The 22,727-nt window shown below is 43.9% G+C and overlaps 3 non-coding genes across 3 annotated transcripts; 2 read left to right on the top strand and 1 right to left on the bottom strand.

Moving 5' to 3' along the window:
- The first annotated feature begins 11,342 nt into the window (after window positions 1-11,342).
- TRNAM-CAU lies at window positions 11,343-11,433 on the top strand. Its single transcript is given in 2 exon segments — window positions 11,343-11,380; window positions 11,398-11,433. It is a non-coding gene; the product is annotated as a tRNA-Met (tRNA).
- A 1,022-nt stretch (window positions 11,434-12,455) lies between these two features.
- Window positions 12,456-12,529, top strand: TRNAI-AAU. The gene has a single exon. It is a non-coding gene; the product is annotated as a tRNA-Ile (tRNA).
- Window positions 12,530-12,581: 52 nt separating this feature from the next.
- Window positions 12,582-12,655, bottom strand: TRNAV-AAC. The gene has a single exon. It is a non-coding gene; the product is annotated as a tRNA-Val (tRNA).
- Between the last annotated feature and the right edge of the window lie 10,072 nt (window positions 12,656-22,727).

The following is a 22,727-nucleotide window of genomic DNA, read 5'->3' as shown; positions in this document are numbered from 1 at the left end:
GAAAGCCATAATGAAGTGTCTCAACCCCCTGATTGGGAGACCGCGATGTTTATATAGATTGTAAACGTGAAGTACAAGGAAGTCTGTTGTTGTAACCGGACAGAATACAAGAGAGAGAGGAGATCGGGATAGAGAGAGTTGTAACAGGACAGGAGACCTATATCCCTAGATATTCAGGTGTGAGGCGCAAGACAGGAACCCTTGACGCCTCCACATTAACATGTTTAACAACATCGTCGCCTGAGGAGAGACATTGGTTTCAGCCATGGCGGCGCTAGCTTACTGGACACACTCTGAAGATGGTGAGGGAAGATCAGTGCTATACAGACAGCGAGCGCCTTCTGGTGGAGGACTGATTGGCAAGGCACGAAGCAATTCAGAGGCTGGTGCCTTGTAGTGAGTGTTTTCAGTCATCCAGTCCAACACCCATGAGTTGACGTTAGCAGTATTGCCTGTGATATGCAAAGTTGCGTAGAACTGAAGAATAAGCTCTTCATTCCAATCAACGATGTCAGAGCAGAAATTCAGCAAGCCTGCATCGTGAAGCATACTTGAACCAGCGTGAAGCAAGGCATAGATTCCATGTCCACATGAGGAATGTGCTCATGATCGAAGACTTTGTCCTTGTCAAAGAGAATTGAGGAATAGAAGTTTGCCTGGCTGGTAGTCCAGAAACGCTTCCTTCTAAGACGAGCATTGTCATAAGGGTTGAATTCAGTGAAGAATACGTGCTCACCGAAGAAATCATCAGCCTTGAATTTTGGCTTCTTGGAGAAGGGATTCTTTGGCCTGGGCTGAGGCGTGTCAGTGATTTGTAGTACCACCTCAGGAATCGCAATCTCAGGTTCCTCATGCTAAGGAATTTCAGTTTCTTCTGCAGTTGCAGCCTGAGTCATTACTTCTTCATTCACATTTTCATCATCACTAGTGGCTGGAATTTCCTCATGGATGGACGAGGTTGCACGAGGTTCATCAGATTCCACTCGTACTTCTGTAGCGACTGGGGACTGAGGAACAGCTTGGAGAGGAGTGAACAATGGAGAATTGGGGTGCGGACTTTCCCAAAAGTCATCATTCAGCACTGGTGTGGTACATCCGATGTCCACATCCTCATCTTCAAGTTCTTGAACACCTGCCTCTTCAGCAGTGAACTGAGGCATAGGTGAGGAAATGACTGGGGTTGAAGGGATCTTATCCACTTCAATTTCTTCGTCCAACTGCTCTGTCGAAGGAGCAGATGGAGTTTCTTCATCAGATTCCGCGGGAATCTCATATTCTTCACCGTAAGGAACAAGGTCATTTGATGGCATTGATGAGACAGGAACGGCATCAATTGGATTGTCAATTGAACTGATCAGAGTCTTCATCTTTTTCGGAGCTGAAGAATTTGAAAAAGTTGATGTCTTCCTCTTTCTCATGGCTACACGTTCTGAAACCTTTGTCTTCTTCACATCTGATGCAGATGGAAGGATTGGAGTTGGTGTAGGTGCAGGAGGTGAATGGTAGCAGCATTAACAACATGATTGAAAGTATCCTCATAATCTATGTCATACCTCTGTTTAAAACCTTTTGCAACAAGCCTGACTTTATAATGATCAATCGTGCCATCAGACCTTCTTTTGATCCTAAACACCCACTTGTAGTCAATCACATTTTTACCTTGCCGTGAGGGAACTAAATGCTACGTGTTATTCTTCTGAAGAGCATGATATTCATCCTCCATAGCCTTTTCCAACTAGGATTAGCAAGAGCTTCCTTTTATGTGTGGGGGTTCTCCTGTGGAAGCAGCCAAAACAAATTTATCTTTATAATTTGTAGGTTGAATCACACCTGCACGAAGACGTGTACGAGGTAGTGTAGCAACAACATGTGTTGGCGCAGAATATCCAGACGCAACAGCATCAGTAGAATCGCCAATCTCCCCCTATCGAGGCTGGCGATCCCGAGGAACCAGACACATGATCTTCTACGGCCTGTTGAACCATAGGAGAAGACGGAATGGCCACAGAGGATCCGGGCGGGATGGAATCCAGCTGGGAGCGCGCGCCTGCTGCAGTTGCCAGAGAGGGGGCCCGCCGGGTGTAGACCCGAGGTTTTTTTTAACGAAAAAGTAGACCCGAGGTTCAGCCGGGAACCATGTTGGTTGGTGGAGCGCGCCCGCGGTGTCGGACCCAGGCGTAGACCGATGCGAGCTGGCACGAGATTGGAGCGGAGCAGGCGCGGGCGCAGGATGGGACGAAGGAGCGGATCCCGGCACATATCATGTCGGCCCTGGCATGACTGGAAGCTCAGATCCCGAAGAAGATTGCAGCGGCTCCATCGTGACAATTTCAGCACATGCTTCACCTGTAGCAGCAGACTCAAATGACAGATTAGAAGAATTAGTCAGTACAATCATCAATTTCCACAGGAGCAATACCAGATAGATGATATGGGAGGAGAAGTATTTCCTTCCGAAGGAGGGCTCCAGCATTTGGATGAAGTTTGGCAAACGGGAATTGAGTTTCATCAAACACAACATCGCGGGACATGTACACACGACCGGTGGGCACATCAAGACACTTGACACCTTTATGTTGTGCACTATACCAAGAAAGACACACTGTTGAGATCGAAACATAAGTTTTTGAGAGTTGTAGGGACGAAGGTTTGGCCAACAGGCACACCCGAAAATATGAAGTGTATTATAATCTGGTGTGACGTGAAGAAGACGTTCAGTGTGGGTTTCATTGGCAATAGTACGACTAGGCCACATATTGATAAGATGTACTGTAGTGAGAAATGCTTCGTCCCAAATTTAAAAGGCATAGAGTCAGAAGCTAGGAGGGCAAGACCTACTTCAACAAGTGTCGATGTTTCCGTTCAGCGGAGCCATTTTGCCGGTGAGCATGCGGGCAAGACACGTGATGAGAAATTCCTATCTTTCGAAAAAAGAATTAAGCTTCTCATATCCACCATCCCAGTCTGATTGCATGGTAAGGATTTTGCGATCAAACTTTCGTTCAACAACTGCTTGAAAGTTACAAAAAACTTGGAACATGTCAGAGCATTTTTTAAGAAGATATATCCAGGTGTATTTGCTATAATCATCAATAAAACTCACATGTAAGAGTGTCTACCAATGGAGGTGGGTGCCGGACCCCAAACATCAGAGAAAATAAGTTGCAATGGCTGGGTAGACACACTAGTAGAAATAGGATAAGGCAACTGATGACTTTTTGCTCTTTGACAAGAATCAAAAATAGTTTCTAAATTTTTCTCACCAACAATTGGGAGTTTATTTTTACTAAAAATTTGATGTACAGTAGCAAAACGAGGGATGACCTAAACGACTGTGCCACCCTTCAGCAGAAAGCTTGATGTCACCATAGACTTGTTTGTTGAACTGACAATATTGAGGAAGCAGCTCATAGAGTCCTTGCACACATGTACCCCTATGGAGAACTCTCTTCGTGGCCTGATCCTTGATCAAAAATAAGAACGGGTGAAACTCAAGGAATACATTATTATCAAGAGTAATACGATGGACGGAAAGAAGAGTTTTGGAAGCATTGGGTACATGCAAGATATCTTTCAGAACTAGATTTTTATGTGGAGTTTTGATAATTGATTGACGAATATGACTAATCTTCATACCTACACCGTTTGACGCAGTGTAAATTTGATCGTGGCCAATGTATTTTTCTTGCATCGTCACCTTGTCGAGTTCTCCGGTGATGTGATTTGTTGCACCCGTGTCTAAGTACCAATTGGTATAGACACCATACGATGCATCAGCTACAACAGCAACTTTTTTCTTTTGGAATGTGTCATCAGCATAACACCAATCACAATCTTTGGCGAGATGGTTAGTTTTTTTTTTTTGCAAATTTGACAACGACCTTCATACCCTTCATACCCCTGAAAGTTGTTGCGCCCACTGTTGTTGCGTCGATGAGGCTAGCCGCCGCCGTTGTTTCCCTGATGATAATGGCCACCGCCACCACCACCACCGTAGTGGCCGCCGCCACCATTGTTGTTGTTGTAGCCGCTAGGGTAGTAGCCAGAATTGTTATAGTCGTCGTCGCCGCCGTTGTTGTAGCTGCCACCGCTGCTACCTGGACGAGATCCACCACCGCCGCCACCCTTCTGCTGACCACGGGAACCCTTGTTGGATCCCTAGTTGTCGCGAGAAGCAAGGATGGCGGAGGACTTGAAGTTGTCGGCGCATGTCCCAAAGAACATCTCGACGCGCTCGTCGAAATTGGCTACCATGGCGAAGAGGTTCTCGACAGTGACTGGATCAGTATGTGCATCCAAGGCGGAGATGATGGGTTGATACTCCATGTCAAGCCCCGCGAGGATGAACGACGCCAGCTCATCCTCCCCGATCGGTTTGCCTACCACCGCAAGCTCATCGGAGAGAGCACACATGTGCCCGAAGTAGATTGTCGTCGGCTAGTTGCCCTTCTAGGCATTGGTGACCGAGGCCCGAATGATGTTGATGCAGGAGAGCGATACAACGCAGAACATGTTGCTCAGGGCCGTCCAAATCGCATGTGATGTTTCCATTGAGGCAAATTGAACCAATACCTCCTTGGAGAGATTTCGAAGAAGATATGCGACCATCTGTTGATCTTGAATTAACCAGGGGGCATAGGCAGGGTTGGTGATCACCTGATCCTTGCCATCCTTGTCCTTGGTGGTGATGATCTTGGGAGGTTCTACCTTGGTTTGGTCGATGTAGCCGTACAGGCCGGCGCCCTTTATCTGGGATCACGCCTGGGCTCGCCAGAGGACATAGTTCGTCCGGGTGAGCGGCTCGGAGACGTTGTAGTTGAGGCCGGAAGAGACCGGAGCGAGATGGGTTTTGGGAGATCGATGAGGAAAGGCTAAGCGTGGTGGAAGAAACCTGCTATGTATACCATGAAAGCCATAATGAAGTGTCTCAACCCCCTGATTGGGAGACCGCGATGTTTATATAGATTGTAAACGTGAAGTACAAGGAAGTCTGTTGTTGTAACCGGACAGAATACAAGAGAGAGAGGAGATCGGGATAGAGAGAGTTGTAACAGGACAGGAGACCTATATCCCTAGATATTCAGGTGTGAGGCGCAAGACAGGAACCCTTGACGCCTCCACATTAACATGTTTAACAACATCGTCGCCTGAGGAGAGACATTGGTTTCAGCCATGGCGGCGCTAGCTTACTGGACACACTCTGAAGATGGTGAGGGAAGATCAGTGCTATACAGACAGCGAGCGCCTTCTGGTGGAGGACTGATTGGCAAGGCACGAAGCAATTCAGAGGCTGGTGCCTTGTAGTGAGTGTTTTCAGTCATCCAGTCCAACACCCATGAGTTGACGTTAGCAGTATTGCCTGTGATATGCAAAGTTGCGTAGAACTGAAGAATAAGCTCTTCATTCCAATCAACGATGTCAGAGCAGAAATTCAGCAAGCCTGCATCGTGAAGCATACTTAGAACTAGCATGAAGCAAGGCATAGATTCCATGTCCACATGAGGAATGTGCTCATGATCGAAGACTTTGTCCTTGTCAAAGAGAATTGAGGAATAGAAGTTTGCCTGGCTGGTAGTCCAGAAACGCTTCCTTCTAAGACGAGCATTGTCATAAGGGTTGAATTCAGTGAAGAATACGTGCTCACCGAAGAAATCATCAGCCTTGAATTTTGGCTTCTTGGAGAAGGGATTCTTTGGCCTGGGCTGAGGCGTGTCAGTGATTTGTAGTACCACCTCAGGAATCGCAATCTCAGGTTCCTCATGCTAAGGAATTTCAGTTTCTTCTGCAGTTGCAGCCTGAGTCATTACTTCTTCATTCACATTTTCATCATCACTAGTGGCTGGAATTTCCTCATGGATGGACGAGGTTGCACGAGGTTCATCAGATTCCACTCGTACTTCTGTAGCGACTGGGGACTGAGGAACAGCTTGGAGAGGAGTGAACAATGGAGAATTGGGGTGCGGACTTTCCCAAAAGTCATCATTCAGCACTGGTGTGGTACATCCGATGTCCACATCCTCATCTTCAAGTTCTTGAACACCTGCCTCTTCAGCAGTGAACTGAGGCATAGGTGAGGAAATGACTGGGGTTGAAGGGATCTTATCCACTTCAATTTCTTCGTCCAACTGCTCTGTCGAAGGAGCAGATGGAGTTTCTTCATCAGATTCCGCGGGAATCTCATATTCTTCACCGTAAGGAACAAGGTCATTTGATGGCATTGATGAGACAGGAACGGCATCAATTGGATTGTCAATTGAACTGATCAGAGTCTTCATCTTTTTCGGAGCTGAAGAATTTGAAAAAGTTGATGTCTTCCTCTTTCTCATCGCTACACGTTCTGAAACCTTTGTCTTCTTCACATCTGATGCAGATGGAAGGATTGGAGTTGGTGTAGGTGCAGGAGGTGAATGGTAGCAGCATTAACAACATGATTGAAAGTATCCTCATAATCTATGTCATACCTCTGTTTAAAACCTTTTGCAACAAGCCTGACTTTATAATGATCAATCGTGCCATCAGACCTTCTTTTGATCCTAAACACCCACTTGTAGTCAATCACATTTTTACCTTGCCGTGAGGGAACTAAATGCTACGTGTTATTCTTCTGAAGAGCATGATATTCATCCTCCATAGCCTTTTCCAACTAGGATTAGCAAGAGCTTCCTTTTATGTGTGGGGGTTCTCCTGTGGAAGCAGCCAAAACAAATTTATCTTTATAATTTGTAGGTTGAATCACACCTGCACGAAGACGTGTACGAGGTAGTGTAGCAATAACATGTGTTGGCGCAGAATATCCAGACGCAACAGCATCAGTAGAATCGCCAATCTCCCCCTATCGAGGCTGGCGATCCCGAGGAACCAGACACATGATCTTCTACGGCCTGTTGAACCATAGGAGAAGACGGAATGGCCACAGAGGATCCGGGCGGGATGGAATCAAGCTGGGAGCGCGCGCCTGCTGCAGTTGCCAGAGAGGGGGCCCGCCGGGTGTAGACCCGAGGTTTTTTTTAACGAAAAAGTAGACCCGAGGTTCAGCCGGGAACCATGTTGGTTGGTGGAGCGCGCCCGCGGTGTCGGACCCAGGCGTAGACCGATGCGAGCTGGCACGAGATTGGAGCGGAGCAGGCGCGGGCGCAGGATGGGACGAAGGAGCGGATCCCGGCACATATCATGTCGGCCCTGGCATGACTGGAAGCTCAGATCCCGAAGAAGATTGCAGCGGCTCCATCGTGACAATTTCAGCACATGCTTCACCTGTAGCAGCAGACTCAAATGACAGATTAGAAGAATTAGTCAGTACAATCATCAATTTCCACAGGAGCAATACCAGATAGATGATATGGGAGGAGAAGTATTTCCTTCCGAAGGAGGGCTCCAGCATTTGGATGAAGTTTGGCAAACGGGAATTGAGTTTCATCAAACACAACATCGCGGGACATGTACACACGACCGGTGGGCACATCAAGACACTTGACACCTTTATGTTGTGCACTATACCAAGAAAGACACACTGTTGAGATCGAAACATAAGTTTTTGAGAGTTGTAGGGACGAAGGTTTGGCCAACAGGCACACCCGAAAATATGAAGTGTATTATAATCTGGTGTGACGTGAAGAAGACGTTCAGTGTGGGTTTCATTGGCAATAGTACGACTAGGCCACATATTGATAAGATGTACTGTAGTGAGAAATGCTTCGTCCCAAATTTAAAAGGCATAGAGTCAGAAGCTAGGAGGGCAAGACCTACTTCAACAAGTGTCGATGTTTCCGTTCAGCGGAGCCATTTTGCCGGTGAGCATGTGGGCAAGACACGTGATGAGAAATTCCTATCTTTCGAAAAAAGAATTAAGCTTCTCATATCCACCATCCCAGTCTGATTGCATGGTAAGGATTTTGCGATCAAACTTTCGTTCAACAACTGCTTGAAAGTTACAAAAAACTTGGAACATGTCAGAGCATTTTTTAAGAAGATATATCCAGGTGTATTTGCTATAATCATCAATAAAACTCACATGTAAGAGTGTCTACCAATGGAGGTGGGTGCCGGACCCCAAACATCAGAGAAAATAAGTTGCAATGGCTGGGTAGACACACTAGTAGAAATAGGATAAGGCAACTGATGACTTTTTGCTCTTTGACAAGAATCAAAAATAGTTTCTAAATTTTTCTCACCAACAATTGGGAGTTTACTTTTACTAAAAATTTGATGTACAGTAGCAAAACGAGGGATGACCTAAACGACTGTGCCACCCATCAGCAGAAAACTTGATGTCACCATACACTTGTTTGTTGAACTGACAATATTGAGGAAGCAGCTCATAGAGTCCTTGCACACATGTACCCCTATGGAGAACTCTCTTCGTGGCCTGATCCTTGATCAAAAATAAGAATGGGTGAAACTCAAGGAATACATTATTATCAAGAGTAATACGATGGACGGAAAGAAGAGTTTTGGAAGCATTGGGTACATGCAAGATATCTTTCAGAACTAGATTTTTATGTGGAGTTTTGATAATTGATTGACGAATATGACTAATCTTCATACCTACACCGTTTGCCGCGGTGTAAATTTGATCGTGGCCAAGGTATTTTTCTTGCATCGTCACCTTGTCGAGTTCTCCGGTGATGTGATTTGTTGCACCCGTGTCTAAGTACCAATTGGTATAGACACCATACGATGCATCAGCTACAACAGCAACTTTTTTCTTTTGGAATGTGTCATCAGCATAACGCCAATCACAATCTTTCGCGAGATGGTTAGTTTTTTTTTTGCAAATTTGACAACGACCTTCATACCCTTCATACCCCTGAAAGTTGTTGCGCCCACTGTTGTTGCGTCGATGAGGCTAGCCGCCATTGTTGTTTCCCTGATGATAATGGCCACCGCCACCACCACCACCGTAGTGGCCGCCGCCACCATTGTTGTTGTAGTAGCCACTAGGGTAGTAGCCAGAATTGTTGTAGCCATCGTCGCCGCCGTTGTTGTAGCTGCCACCGCTGCTACCTGGACGAGATCCACCACCGCCGCCACCCTTCTGCTGACCACGGGAACCCTTGTTGGATCCCTAGTTGTCGCAAGAAGCAAGGATGGCGGAGGACTTGAAGTTGCCGACGCATGTCCCAAGGAACATCTCGACGCGCTCGTCGAAATTGGCTACCATGGCGAAGAGGTTCTCGACAGTGACTGGATCAGTATGTGCATCCAAGGCGGAGATGATGGGCTGATACTCCATGTCAAGCCCCGCGAGGATGAACGACGCCAGCTCATCCTCCCCGATCATTTTGCCTACCACCGCAAGCTCATCGGAGAGAGCACACATGTGCCCGAAGTAGATAGCCGTCGGCTAGTTGCCCTTCTAGGCGTTGGTGACCGAGGCCCGAATGTTGTTGATGCAGGAGAGTGATACAGCGCAGAACGTGTTGCTCAGGGCCGTCCAAATCGCATGTGATGTTTCCATCGATGCAACTTGAACCAACACCTCCTTGGAGAGATTTCGAAGAAGATATGCGACCATCTGTTGATCTTGAATTAACCAGGGGGCATAGGCAGGGTTGGTGATCACCTGATCCTTGCCATCCTTGTCCTTGGTGGTGATGATCTTGGGAGGTTCTACCTTGGTTTGGTCGATGTAGCCGTACAGGCCGGCGCCCTTTATCTGGGATCACGCCTGGGCTCGCCAGAGGACATAGTTCGTCCGGGTGAGCGGCTCAGAGACGTTGTAGTTGAGGCCGGAAGAGACCGGAGCGAGATGGGTTTTGGGAGATCGATGAGGAAAGGCTAGGCGTGGTGGAAGAAACCTGCTATGTATACCATGAAAGCGATAATGAAGTGTCTCAACCCCCTGATTGGGAGACCGCGATGTTTATATAGATTGTAAACGTGAAGTACAAGGCAGTCTGTTGTTGTAACCGGACAGAATACAAGAGAGAGAGGAGATCGGGATAGAGAGAGTTGTAACAGGACAGGAGATCTATATCCCTAGATATTCAGGTGTGAGGCGCAAGACAGGAACCCTTGACGCCTCCACATTAACATGTTTAACAACATCGTCGCCTGAGGAGAGACATTGGTTTCAGCCATGGCGGCGCTAGCTTACTGGACGCACTCTGAAGATGGTGAGGGAAGATTAGTGCTATACAATCAAGCGTCCCTATCTTGGGTAGTTAGCAGCAGTTTGGGATTTAGTGCCACAACTATGGGTGTCATTTTCATTGTTGGTTAGCTATGATTTTGATGTGTCATCCTGGTGGTGTCGATGTTTGTCACTTCTTGTTCTTGTAGTGTGTGTTTGACTTTGGATTAACCTTGCCACTGTGGACTGATAGTATTTTTTCGCCGGTTTTCTTTGTTAGCTGGGCAAGTGGTTTTTAAGGGAAAGCCATCATGGCTAAATATAGCTTTGTTTATATCATATAATAGTTACATCATCCATGAGCTTGCTGACTAGAGAGTCTGTGGTTCATTCATCCAACTAGAAGATAATTTATTACAATAATTATAGTTTGCTAGGCGGATTGATTAAAATAACAAAAACAATGCTTAAACGGACCTGCTTATTGTTGTAGCATCCCACCATCTTACAATACAAGAGCGAGACTTTCACGTTGCTTATCACTTTTTCTGACATGGAGATTTTTTAGAAGAATTTTGTTATAAGATAAAACATGTTCCGGTGGATGTTGTTTGCTAACAGGGCAACACATTTTTTTATGGAAGGCCATCATGGCTAGATATGACTAGCTTTATTATATCATATAATAGTTACATCGTCCATAGGAAGTGTCCGCCTCCTCAACCTAGCCACCACCAGCTCTCGGGTTTCCTGTGCCTCCTGTGGGTGTCGCCGTCGGTCTGCCTCGTTCTTTGTGGCCTTAGGGCCATGGAGGCCCAGTGGATCCCGGCCTTTGTCAATAGGAGAGCTTTGTTTTCTAATGTCTTTCTGAGTTTTGTTAGGGTTTGTGTCCTGCTCAGAGAGACGAGACGGCGTGATTGTCTTTAGACGGAATAAGGTTCTCCCTCCCTAGCCCTCATTCCGGCGCTGCTTCTTGTGTCCTTGGAGGGCGTGTGGAGGTTTTGTCTGCAACGGATCTTGCAGGATTATGTCGGAGTTTGTCTTCGGTGGATCCACGTGGATACGGTCTTCGTTCGCCAGTGGTCATGTGTTTACATGTTTGATCCTTCTGATCTATGCATTTCGTCATCGATGGCGGTCATTAGGTGGTCTAGGGACATGTAATTTTTACTTGTTTTTTTTCATAAACAAAAGGGTGCATTACGGTAATTACAACACAGACAAGAGAGACACAGTTTAAATAGGGTTAGATTTGATATACTAACGCAAGGGGGCGGTGGCGCAGTTGGCTAGCGCGTAGGTCTCATATCTAAATTATGCGAGTGATCCTGAGGTCGAGAGTTCGAGCCTCTCTCGCCCCAATCTTTTTTTTCTTTTGCTTCTCTTTCCTGTAACCATCCTTTCTTGTAGGTCACATGATTGACTCGCCTAGCCGTCGCCGTCGCCCAGATTGTTTACTCAAGGACTCTGACAACAACGAGGAACAATGGAATGATGGACAAACATCATCCATATGTACCTTTCTTTCCTCGCAAATCTGCACTTCTTTTTGTAAAGCACCCCGCTCTAGTTAAATCATCAGACATGCGATAATATACATATAGCACACACCGCCGCAGCTGCTTCTTTCACAAGGAAAGATTCTCGTGTTTTTCAACCGCAAAGGCATCATTAGTTAGAGGGGACAAAGAGGATGCATGACGGAAAGGGTTTTAACCATGCTGACTCGGATTCCCATACTTTTCCCAGGTCCGCTTAATCTTTTTAAATTCGGGTACTTTTATCATAGACGTGAATATTTTAGAAATTAGTGTATTTTTTTCAATTCTGCATACTTTTTTTAATCCATGTACTTTTTAGAAATTCATGTAATTTTCGTAGCCGCGTATATTTTTTGGAAAGGGTTCATGAATTTGAAAATTTTATGCGGGCTTGAAAAAAGTACGCGGATTTAGATTTTTTTACGCAAATTAGAGAAAATATCTTGATTTGAAAAAATTATCTCAACTTGAATACGTGAAATTTAAAAAAGTTCATGGATTGAAAATTTTATGCGGGCTTGAAATAAGTACACGGATTTAGATTTTTTTATGCAAATTAGAAAAAAATATCTTGATTTTAAAAAATATCTCAACTTGAAATAAGTACACAAATATTAAATAGTTCACATATTTGAAGAAAGTATGTTTACTTTAAAAAAAATTACACGACCTTGAAATAACTACATGGATTCGAAAAGAGTATGTGAATTTCAAATTCACGGATATGAAAAAGAGCTCCGGTGATCTGCTTACTCTTTTCATCACATCACAAAGGTGGTACCGTGCAAGTCATATTCAGTTTCAACAAATAGATTGCCTGACAAAAAGAAAATTACGCAAAATGCCTATTAGCTCAGCTGGTTAGAGCGTCGTGCTAATAACGCGAAGGTCACAGGTTCTAGACCTGTATGGGCCATTTATTCTTTTTTTCTTTTTTCTGCACAATGGACAAAAAAAAACAATTTAAATGGCTTCGCCCGGGCTCGAACCGGAGACCTTCAGTGTGTTAGACTGACGTGATAACCAACTACACCACGAAACCTGGTTGCAATTTTGCTGGGTTTATGATTCTAAGCTAATAGCATTCTTCAAGACAAACATATCATCATGTACTGTTAGTCCACTATCTTCACAAGACGTGTGTTCTTTACGCTTTCCATTGCAAGAAGTGACAGCATTATATTCCAAGATTTGTGGAGATAAACCCACAATAAATTATAGATCGATGCCGATGAAAGCACATGGAATAGACACCCAAACACACCTGTCCAACATGAATACATGATGCTTTAGAGATCCCCTTCTACCATGACGTATCTGGGATAATAGTCATTAGTGAAAGACCAATAGTTATACAAACGAGTGAAGTGAGCCCATCTCCAATACTCCAAGGATTCTTATCATTAGATCATCCTAAGCGATTTATGAACATTACAACAAATATGATTACGACATTTATGGCTCCCACATAAATAAGATGTTGTGCGCCCCCTACAAAGTAGGAATTAAATAACAAAACGGAAAACAGATATATAAACAAGAACTGGTCCCAAGTTCCCAAAGAAAAGGCAGAATAACTAGGGTCGGTACATAATACTACTCGTAAACCCCCTAGTAGAAGAACAAATCCCCCAAATAGCATAAGAATCTCATCTATTGGTCCAGGTAAATCCATTATGGATAATAAGAAATTAATAGTATTAAATTTTCATGTGCTCACTAAAACTATAGGATTCAAGAGGAAAAATGGATTAGGGTAAATTTTCTGTGTATACATTGTATAGTTAGAAATTATATTATATCACGAAAATCTAGTATGATTCGGACTAAGAAATAATTTCCAATAAGCGGTAGTTAGTTTCTTAGTTTAATAAATAATTATTAGTTTTTATAACAAAAAGGCAAAATCAAAGTTTAGTAATTAGTAATATTTCTTGAATTCAAGATTTTTCTTTGTTTATTTTAATTTCAGAAAAATTCTTAATTGTTTGAACTGTGTAATCTCCCAATATGGAGAGGCGAGACTAGGAACGTACTTTGCGTTTATGTTTCTACACATGCATATGAGTTTTTCTTGGAATCTCACATTCAAGAGCCATATCAATTCTAGCAAGGTATAAAGAGGGAGCGGCGCACCTGCTCGGTATTAGGAGGTCGTCGTGCGTCCGGTGATGACGTCTACCATGGCTTATATCTCCTGTTGGATTCTCCAAGAAGAAGAGGAGCAGCAAAGGCAGGGGGAGTGGAGCAGTGGTGGCACCGGCGACGAAGAGGAGCAATTGTAGGTAGCCTATGAGACAGATTGGAGAGATAAGAGAGAGAGAGGGAGAGAGAGAGAGAGAGAGAGAGAGAGAGAGAAATTTTGTTGTGCTAATCTATTATGTGATACCACCTCATCGATCCAGACCCACCCCATTCCAACCAATCAGGACGAAGTGCCCACATTTTGTGTTTCTTCATTAGGTGGCTTTACCGAGTGTGAAAGTGCGTTATTTCGACTAGAGGGGGGGGGGGTGAATAGGCGATTTTTATGAATTCTTCACCGAGGAATTTGCTGGTGAGGAAATTCCTAAATGAAGAACTACTTGCAGCGGAATAAGTACTCAGAAAGGAACATAACAAAACAAAAGCATAGTCATCATGATGAAATGAAGACAAGCACAGAGTACAGAAAGCGTAAACACAGGATAACACAAGGAAGAAGACAGACAGACTGGAGAAATAGAACTGAGGAAATTGAGAAAGTCTTCAGTCAATGTCTTCAAAAAGATATGAACAGGCACACAACAACATACATGAGGAATTTAAAGAGTTGAGGAAATAGAACCAGTAGCTCGGTGAAGACAATGATTTGGTAGACCAGTTCCAGCTGCTGTCTCAGTTGTACATCTGGTTGGAGCGGCTGAGTATTAAAACTCGAGGACACCCAGTCCCGGACACACAGTCCTCACTGTATTCTCCTTGAGCTAAAGTCACACAGACCTCGCCCAATCACTCGTGGTAAGTCTTCAGGTGACTTCTGAACCTTCACAAACTAGGTCACTCGATGATCCACAATTCCTCTTGGATGCTCTAGACCTTGACGCCTAACCGTCTGGAAGAAGCACAGTCTTCAAAGGAAACAAGCGTCGGATCCATGCAGGATCAATCTCTTCAGTGATGCTCAATTACTTGGGGTTTTGTAGGTTTGGGTTTGGGATTTCCTCACTTGATGATTTTCACTCAAAGTCCTCGGAGGATGGGTTGCTCTCAAATGACAAGTGTCAGTTTCTCTCGGAGCAGCCAACCAACTAGTGGTTGTAGGGGGCGGCTATTTATAGCCGGGGAGCAGCCCGACATGATAAGACATAAATGCCTTTGTCTGATATGACCGTTAGGTGGGTAGATATTTTGGGACAGCTGGCGCGTAGCACGGCAACGGTCGGAATATTTGGGGTTCGAATTCCTCAGGGCTATCATGTTCCTCACTTGGTAAGCAATCCGCACTGACGAATTCCTAACTCTTCAGTCAGAACAAATTCCTCAGAGACCAGAAGAACTTCGTCTCTGTCACTGAAGAATATGACTGAACTGTGCGAGATTTCCAATGGCTTCACTCGAAGGGATTGGTAGGTGTAGGATTTTGAGTTGAGCATCACATGGAAACTTTTCCTTAGTATTTCCTCGACCCCCTTTAACAGTACGGTGTTTCATATGACTCAAGAAAGAGAAAATGAAACTACGAAAAAAAAGTCTTCATGCTTCATGTTCCTCGAATGATTACCAAGTCTTCAAGGTCACACCAATTTCTTCACTTTCAAAGTCTTCAGAAATCCAAAGTCTTCAGTCGAAGAACTTCATTTTTAGGGGTCTACTTTCTCTGTAAATATCAAACTCCTCATAGACTTATAGACCTGTGTACACTCACAAACGCATCAGTCCCTTAACCTATAAGTCTTCAATACACCAAAATCACTAAGGGGCACTAGATGCACTTACAATCTCCCCCTTTTTGGTGATTGATGACAATATAGGTTATGTTTTCAATGGGGATAATCGTATGAAGTGTAAATACTGATATTGAGGAATTTGATTGCAAGATATAGAAGAACTCCCCCTGAAGATGTGCAACATGAGGAATTTTCTTTTGAAGCAATGCACACTTGAAGAGTATAATCATGGAGATCTCCCCCTATATCTTGTAATTCATACACGCATTTGACATATAATATGAGGAATTTGAAATGCATGATGAAATATGGTGACTGATGTAATTCAGCATGCGTGCATTAACATTAATGAGGAATAAGCATGCAGAAGAACACAACAAAAGTATCAAGCCACCATAGAGTTTAAGATTACAACTCGATCCAGCAAAGTCATCAGAAGAACGAAGTTGTAATTTAGCAAAAAAAAACGCCCATATATAGACCCGCTTGAAGACTAACTCAAATTTCTCCCCCTTTGTCATTGAATGACCAAAAGGGTTGAAACTGAGGACTAACGCCCCTGAAGAATATCATGATGATGGAGGAGCGCCAGTGTTGTCAAGGTCTTGAGTCGTTGTAGGGCCTGCTGCAGTGTCGTCCAAGTCTTCATGCTCGTCCGTGGCGCGTGATGAAGAATATGAGCTTGCGACCAGTGGAGGAACCTTGACCTTCTTGTATCTCTTCGGTGGAGGTGCAGACCACTCAAAGTCTTCCTTGAAGCCCATTTTCTTCAGATCTTCTTCACCATATAGATGTGACCGAATAGCCCAGGTGCGATCAAACACTTCATGGAGGTAGTAGTGGTTTTTCTTCACTGCATTATGCGTAGAGGTCATGTTGTGAAGAATAGAGCCAAACTGACGCTTAACCCATTTGTGATTCCGATCGACCTTCTGCTGAAGACTTATAAGCAGTTCATGGTCTGTCATCACACGAGGAGCAGTAGCTTGAGGACTTGACTTTGGAGCATTGGCAGCAGAATCATGTGTGGCAGAGTCATCATTCGTGGAATAAGATGCAGCTTTGCGGAACTGACCATCCAATGGACGAATGCCTCATCGATCACAGCTGGTGACTTGCCCTTCTCATCGGATGAGGAAATTGTTCGCTTGAGGACTTCAATTGGAGGCAAGTAGCTGCCATGGTTAAGAGTATCAGCCTTGTAGTTGAGTGAAGACCTTGATCTAAGGAATCTCATGATCCATGGAGCATAAGGCTTCAGCTCAAATGGTGAAAGTGCAACATTCGCAAGAGTCCTCATGAAGAGATCATGGTAATTTATAGGGATACCACGCATGATGTTGAAGAGCATATTCTTCATCATCCCCACAATTTCTTCATCAGATGAATCATGACCTTTTATTGGACTCATGGTCTTCGTCAGAATGCGGTAGATGGTTCTGGGCACATACAGCAAATCCTTCACGAGGAATTTGGTCCTTTGGGCTTGTCCAGGCTTTAGCGTATTCATGAGCACTTGCATATAGTGATCAATAGGTTCAGGTTCATCATACAGACAGCGAGCGCCTTCTGGTGGAGGACTGATTGGCAAGGCACGAAGCAATTCAGAGGCTGGTGCCTTGTAGTGAGTGTTTTCAGTCATCCAGTCCAACACCCATGAGTTGAAGTTAGCAGCATTGCCTGTGATATGCAAAGTTGCGTAGAACTGAAGAATAAGCTCTTCATTCCAATCAACGATGTCAGAGCAGAAATTCAGCAAGCCTGCATCGTGAAGCATACTTAGAACCAGCGTGAAGCAAGGCATAGATTCCATGTCCACATGAGGAATGTGCTCATGATCGAAGACTTTGTCCTTGTCAAAGAGAATTGAGGAATAGAAGTTTGCCTGGCTGGTAGTCCAGAAACGCTTCCTTCTAAGACGAGCATTGTCATAAGGGTTGAATTCAGTGAAGAATACGTGCTCACCGAAGAAATCATCAGCCTTGAATTTTGGCTTCTTGGAGAAGGGATTCTTTGGCCTGGGCTGAGGCGTGTCACTGATTTGTAGTACCACCTCAGGAATCGCAATCTCAGGTTCCTCATGCTAAGGAATTTCAGTTTCTTCTGCAGTTGCAGCCTGAGTCATTACTTCTTCATTCACATTTTCATCATCACTAGTGGCTGGAATTTCCTCATGGATGGACGAGGTTGCACGAGGTTCATCAGATTCCACTCGTACTTCTGTAGCGACTGGGGACTGAGGAACAGCTTGGAGAGGAGTGAACAATGCAGAATTGGGGTGCGGACTTTCCCAAAAGTCATCATTCAGCACTGGTGTGGTACATCCGATGTCCACATCCTCATCTTCAAGTTCTTGAACACCTGCCTCTTCAGCAGTGAACTGAGGCATAGGTGAGGAAATGACTGGGGTTGAAGGGATCTTATCCACTTCAATTTCTTCGTCCAACTGCTCTGTCGAAGGAGCAGATGGAGTTTCTTCATCAGATTCCGCGGGAATCTCATATTCTTCACCGTAAGGAACAAGGTCATTTGATGGCATTGATGAGACAGGAACGGCATCAATTGGATTGTCAATTGAACTGATCAGAGTCTTCATCTTTTTCGGAGCTGAAGAATTTTAAAAAGTTGATGTCTTCCTCTTTCTCATCGCTACACGTTCTGCAACCTTTGTCTTCTTCACATCTGATGCAGATGGAAGGATTGGAGTTGGTGTAGGTGCAGGAGGTGAATTTTCTTCAGGAGCAAATGTTGCAGTTGCCCTGACTTGTTCACTTTCCTCAGGCGCATCACTAGTGGATGCCCTGGCAATATCATCAGCGGCTGGAATGGAGTCATTAGCCCTGGTACTCTCATTTTCTTCAGCAGCCCTACTGACATCAGCGGTGCTGGCATGTTCTTCAGTGGGCTGGGCAGATGCTTCAGCCTGAGGAATTTCAACATGCACCGGAGCAGAGGTAGTTGAAGAGAAAGTCTTCGTCAGATTGACGAACCGAACCTTTGCGCCCTTCCAATCAGCATAGTAGCGGGCAAAGTCATCACTCAGTTGTTTGATTTCCTGTTGCAAGGCAAGGAGCTGATCTGGAGTGAGAGTGAGGACATTGTCCTTGAGGTAGTGCTGTTTCTTGTATTGCACTTTCTTCAATCTTCGTCCTTCTTCATACTTCCACTTCTCTTCCTCAAGCCGTGCCTTATTCCTCACCACAAGGCCATTTTCATCTTGCTTGTTGCGGTAGATCCATTTTGTGCCAATGATGTTGTGCTTGCGAGGATCTGGACGTTTGACCAGTTCCTAGACATTGTTGAGCTCGAACTGATGTAATTCTTCTTGCATAGCCTGAATCCACTCAGGCTCCAGAAATGCTTCATCAAAAAGGGTGAACAATTTTTGTAGAAAGTGGTCATTTTTTGAAACCGTGACTTTTTTGGAAATTCTGAACAAATTTGGAAACTTCTGACCATTTTTTGATATACTCAAACATTTTTTGAGTTTGTGAACAAAATTTGAGAAACAAGAATGATTTTCAAAATCCGAAAATACAAAAAATGATCATTTTTTCAATTCTCAAGCATTTGTTTCATTTGTGAACAAAAATTAGAAATACAGGAACAATTTTTATACCTCTGAACAATTTTTGGAGACATGAAGAACTTTTTAAAATCCTTAACACTTTTTCAAGTTGTGAACAAATTTGGAAAACATGAACGTTTTTGAAAATTGTGAACATATTATTTAACAATGCAAACAAATAGTGAAATTTCAAACTTCATCCAAAAAGGGCGAACAATTTTTTAGAAAGTGATCATTTTTTGAAATTGTGATTTTTTTGGAAATTCTGAACAAATTTGGAAACTTCTGACCATTTTTTGATATACTCAAACATTTTTTGAGTTTGTGAACAAAATTTGAGAAACAGGAATGATGTCCAAAATCCGAAAAATTCAAAAAATGATCATTTTTCAATTCTCAAGCATTTGTTTCATTTCTGAACAAAAATCACAAAAACAGGAACAATTTTTGAAGACATGAAGAACTTTTTTAAAATCCTTAACACTTTTGAAGTTTTGAACAAATTTGGAAAACAGGAGCATTTTTGAAAATTGTGAACATATTATTTAACAATGCAAACAAACAGTGAAATTTCAAGCTTGATCCAAAAAGGGCAAACAACTTTTGTAGAAAGTGATCATTTTCTGAAACTGTGATTTTTTTGGAAATTCTGAACAAATTTGGAAACTTCTGACCATTTTTTGATATACTCAAACATTTTTTGAGTTTGTGAACAAAATTTGAGAAATAAGAATGATTTTCAAAATCTGAAAAATTCAAAAAACGATCATTTTTTCAATTCTCAATCCGAAAAAACGCACGAGCCTTTTTGCTAGTAGATTGTAAATGTGAAGTACAAGGCAGTTCGTTGTTGTAACCGGACAGAATACAAGAGAGAGAGAGGAGATCAGGATATAGAGAGTTGTAACAGGACAGGAGATCTATATCCCTAGATATTCAGGTGTGAGGCGCAAGACAGGAACCCTTGACGCCTCCACATTAACATGTTTAACACCCTCCCTTAATCTGAACCGTGCAGGTTTAAATTACGCTTAAACTCCTCAAACGGCCTTGTAGCCAGCGCCTTTGTAAACCCGTCAGCAACTTGATCCTCCAAGTGAACAAATCTAATGTCTAACTCCTTGTTAGCAACTGTTTCCCTCACAAAGTGATAATCGATATCAATGTGTTTAGTACGTGCATGAAACACATGATTAGCTGACAAGTAGGTCGCACCAAGATTGTCACACCAAAGACAAGGTGTCTGAGTGTTATATATGCCAAGTTCTTTAAGCATAGACTTCACCCAAATAATTTCAGCTGTTGCATTGGCAAGTGCTTTGTATTCTGCCTTAGTACTAGATCTGGAAACCATGGCATGTTTCTTTGCACACTAAGAGATCAAGTTGGGACCAAAGAACACTGCAAAGCCACCAGTTAATCTCCTATCATCCAAGCAACCTGCCCAGTCAGAATCAGAGAAGGCACTAACAAGAGTGGATGATGACTTACTGAAGGTTATACCAACACTTAGAGTGTTTTTCACATATCTCAGTATAGGTTTGGCTGTCGTCCAATGAGCAGTGGTTGGTGCATGAAGATACTGACAAACCTTGTTTACTACGAAGGAGATATCAGGCCTGGTGAGAGTCAAGTACTTAAGCGCCCCACCAGACTACTGTATTTGGTGCCATCCTCTTGATTCAAGAGTTCTCCTTCAGCAAGTGTAAGTTTCTCTGAACTAGACAAAGGTGTTGGGGAAGGTTTGCAACCCTGCAACCCAACTCTCCTCAAAAGATCTGTAGCATACTTTTCCTGAGAAAGATGAAGACCACCTTCTTTGTTTCTCTTGACCTCAATGCCAAGGAAAAAAATGCAAGTCACCAAGATCCTCAAGAGCAAATTGTGAGTTCAAATCTGACAAGAGAGCTCTCACCGCTTAATTCAGTGGCAGAGCTAGGGGGACCAACAGGGGCCCTGGCTCCCCCTATGGCTTTGAACAATACAAATGATTTTGTACTTAAGGCTAGTTTAGACATGATGTTTAGATAAAATTAGCTTTCTTGGCCCCCTCTAAGCGAGAATCACCATGTTCGGCTCTGTTTAAGCTCCAATCCTGCCTCCACCCCTGGCTTCATTAGATGAGCTTGTGACAATAATGTCATCAACATAGAGAAGCACAAAAACTGAAGTGTTTGACTTACTATAAATAAACAGTGATGTGTCAGATTTTGAAGGAGTGAAACCAAGTTGTTACAGTTTTGTACTCAACCTAGAGTACCATGCTTTGGGGGCTTGCTTCAATCCATAGAGTGATCTGTCAAGCATGCATATGTGAGACGGTCTGTTTTTTTCCTCAAACCCAGGAGGTTGCTTCATGTACACTTCCTCTATTAGAACATCATGAAGAAACGCATTCTGCATGTCTAGCTGTCTAAGACTCCACCCTCTTGACACATCAATGGATAGAACAAGACGAATGGTAGCAGCATTAACAACATGATTGAAAGTATCCTCATAATCTATGTCATACCTCTGTTTAAAACCTTTTGCAACAAGCCTGACTTTATAATGATCAATCGTGCCATCAGACCTTCTTTTGATCCTAAACACCCACTTGTAGTCAATCACATTTTTACCTTGCCGTGAGGGAACTAAATGCTACGTGTTATTCTTCTGAAGAGCATGATATTCATCCTCCATAGCCTTTTCCAACTAGGATTAGCAAGAGCTTCCTTTTATGTGTGGGGGTTCTCCTGTGGAAGCAGCCAAAACAAATTTATCTTTATAATTTGTAGGTTGAATCACACCTGCACGAAGACGTGTACGAGGTAGTGTAGCAACAACATGTGTTGGCGCAGAATATCCAGACGCAACAGCATCAGTAGAATCGCCAATCTCCCCCTATCGAGGCTGGCGATCCCGAGGAACCAGACACAGGATCTTCTACGGCCTGTTGAACCATAGGAGAAGACGGAATGGCCACAGAGGATCCGGGCGGGATGGAATCCAGCTGGGAGCGCGCGCCTGCTGCAGTTGCCAGAGAGGGGGCCCGCCGGGTGTAGACCCGAGGTTTTTTTTAACGAAAAAGTAGACCCGAGGTTCAGCCGGGAACCATGTTGGTTGGTGGAGCGCGCCCGCGGTGTCGGACCCAGGCGTAGACCGATGCGAGCTGGCACGAGATTGGAGCGGAGCAGGCGCGGGCGCAGGATGGGACGAAGGAGCGGATCCCGGCACATATCATGTCGGCCCTGGCATGACTGGAAGCTCAGATCCCGAAGAAGATTGCAGCGGCTCCATCGTGACAATTTTAGCACATGCTTCACCTGTAGCAGCAGACTCAAATGACAGATTAGAAGAATTAGTCAGTACAATCATCAATTTCCACAGGAGCAATACCAGATAGATGATATGGGAGGAGAAGTATTTCCTTCCGAAGGAGGGCTCCAGCATTTGGATGAAGTTTGGCAAACGAGAATTGAGTTTCATCAAACACAACATCGCGGGACATGTACACACGACCGGTGGGCACATCAAGACACTTGACACCTTTATGTTGTGCACTATACCAAGAAAGACACACTGTTGAGATCGAAACATAAGTTTTTGAGAGTTGTAGGGACGAAGGTTTGGCCAAC

This window comes from Triticum dicoccoides, chromosome 3B (assembly GCF_002162155.2).
Source record: "Triticum dicoccoides isolate Atlit2015 ecotype Zavitan chromosome 3B, WEW_v2.0, whole genome shotgun sequence".
Taxonomy (NCBI): Eukaryota; Viridiplantae; Streptophyta; class Magnoliopsida; order Poales; family Poaceae; genus Triticum; species Triticum dicoccoides.
This window is presented reverse-complemented; position numbering and strand designations above follow the sequence as displayed.